The following is a 2,486-nucleotide window of genomic DNA, read 5'->3' on the forward strand; positions in this document are numbered from 1 at the left end:
CCTGCCCCCTTTCCTTCCATCGGGCGGCCCCAGGCCGGCTGAAGAGGACAGGACCGGGGCTGTGGCTGATTCCTGGGGGCATCGCCCCCACCAAGCCAGTGGCTCCCCAGCTTCAGAGCCCCTCCACAGGCGAAGAGCGTGCTGAGAACAGGTCCCAACCACCCCACGCTCTGGGGTGGAGGCAGCTGGTGGCCCGCAGCTCCAGCGAGCCCCCCGCCGGCATGTGTTGGGTTCAGGCCCTGGCCAAGGCTGGCAGGGCCCAGCTTCCTAAACCTAAAAAGGCACTGAGCGAGTGCAGGGAACCTTAACCCCTGCCTGGCCTGCCCCAGTTGCAGCCTGCCCGAGAGGGGGCTCCTGCACGTCCAGACCCGGCCCCAGCCCACCCCCTAGCCTGGGATTGGCTGCAGCTAACGGTCTGGGCTGCCAGGAGGGAGGAGAAGGCCTGTGGAAGGGAGGAAGTCATTGAGTGTAACCAGATTTGGAAGGTGTGTAGTACAGGGTGGGGGTGGGGAGGCCCTCCAGGCTGGGGGGCCAGGAAGCCAAGGACGGGTTCTGCGTGCTAGAGGCTGCCCTCCCCTCGCAGCCCTGCCGTCATCCTTGCAGGCTGGGGGCCTGGAGAAGACCCCCAACCCCTGTGGGGAGTTCTTAAGAGCCCTGCTGTCGTTTTTGGAAAGGGGTGCCTGGAATGGCGCATCCCAGGGCCCTGAGGGGGGAGCTTCACATGGGCCCAGGTGGGCCCCCACATCCCAGCTGTCCCAGAGACTCGGTCTGCCTAGCTCTCCCTCAGGGCCATCCTGAGGCCTCCTGAATTAGCAGCTGAGGTCAGCCTGGGGCCCTTTGCCCTGTCCAGTCTCCTCCCCGGGCCTTACCCCCTCCTGCCCCAATACCACCCCCCGCAACCCCACCCGCCTGCCCTGGAAATAGCCCTGCCTCCGTGACACAGCAGATGTCTCTGAGCTTTCCAGAAGGACAAATCTGAGGGCAGGGATGGGGGAGGGGGCCCTGGTGTGTGTAGTGAGGGCTACGGGAAGGGGATGGGGGGGGCGGCACCCCCAACAGGCTGGGATTTGAAAGACGGGACTGACTGTCCCAGGTGGGGTCTAAAGGGAGAGACTGAGGCCTCCGCAAGACATGATGGGAAACCGCTCAGCAGTCCCCTCCCCTCCTGGCTGGCTGCAGGGGCGCCGGCCCCTCTCCAGGCCTCATCCTTCCTGAGTGCACCTCTCCCCTCCCCCACGGCAGTGCCTGGCTCCAGCCCCCTTGGCTCCTCGGTGGAGGGGCCGGCTCAGAGCGAGGGGAAGAAGCAAAGCTAGTTTAGGGGCGGGAGGGACACTCCTTGGATCCTGCTGAGAGGAAGGGGAGCCAGTCCCCACTGGGGCCAAGTGGCTCCCTCGTGCTGATGAGATAAGCTGTCAGCAGTTCAGCCACTGGGCCCAAGGCTGGGGCTGGAGGGGAAGGGGCATGGACCAGCCTGGGAGGCCCCACCCTGCGGAGGTGCAAAGGGCAGGGAGGGAGGCATCCTGCTTCCTCGGTTGTGCAGGGGCATCGTCTTAGGACTGAAACGGAGCCTCTGAGCACCGGACTTCAGTAGGACTCCCCACTTTTCCTTCTAGGAGGAGGGAATCAGAGTGTGGGGTGGGGTCCAGGGCCTGAGAAGTCTCCCTGAAGGAGGGGTACTCAGCCTGGGATGAAGGAGCTGGTGCCCTTCCTCGTACCCCACCACCCCCAGCCTGGCCCCGCAGCTCCCCGGCCCCTCCGAACAAAGAGGCCTATGAGGCAGCTCTCCCCGCAGCTGTTCCCCAGTTGCTATACCTTCTCCTGGAGCCAACAGCAAGGGAGGGGCTGGAGGGGCCCGCAGCTGTCCCGGCACCTCCCTAGGCCCAGCCCTCTCTCCTCCTCCCCCCTCCTTGAGGCCTGGGGTGGCCTGGGGACTGGCTGTCTGGCTCCTCCCACCCCCCAGGGGGTATCCCCAGGCCGGGGATTGAGGGAGGAAGGGGTGGCCTGGCCGGCCCAGGGAAGCTGAGCTCCTCTGCATGGCCTCTGAGGGGGAAGAGGGAAAGGAAGGTCATTGCTCCCACAGTGGGACGCTGGGATCTGCCGCCCTCTCCCGCCCCAAGCCAGACCACTTGCTGTCTGGCCCAGGGCCAGTTGCTGAAGAGAAAACTTTCTCCCCGGCAACTATGAATGACCACCCTCCCCACGTGCACAGCCCCTCCCAGCTCCCCCCAGAAGCCTCATGGCCCCTCTCCCAGGGGCCGGATTCCAGTTTGCAGTTTGCAAGAAGCACTTCTGGGTGTGTGAGCGCTGGCCTCGGAGGCTGTCAGGGTTGCAAGGGGCCGGGGGCACAGGGCGTCCAGACTGTGAAAGTGTCGTGGGTCTGTGTGTTTGAGAGAAAGCACCGGGAGGCCGGGAGTGAGTGTGTCATGGAATCTGCCAGCTGCCAAACCATTGTGCTGCAGTGCAGCCAGGGGGAAGGGGCGGGGCTG

The 2,486-nt window shown here is 65.4% G+C and overlaps 1 protein-coding gene across 1 annotated transcript in view; it reads left to right on the top strand.

Moving 5' to 3' along the window:
• FLNC (filamin C) overlaps positions 1–2,486 on the top strand; it is a 32,875-nt gene that overhangs the window by 4,795 nt on the left and 25,594 nt on the right. The gene's annotated exons all lie outside the window — the stretch shown is intronic.

This window comes from Carlito syrichta, unplaced genomic scaffold (assembly GCF_000164805.1).
Source record: "Carlito syrichta isolate Samal-C Ts95f unplaced genomic scaffold, Tarsius_syrichta-2.0.1 Scaffold306949, whole genome shotgun sequence".
Taxonomy (NCBI): domain Eukaryota; kingdom Metazoa; phylum Chordata; class Mammalia; order Primates; family Tarsiidae; genus Carlito; species Carlito syrichta.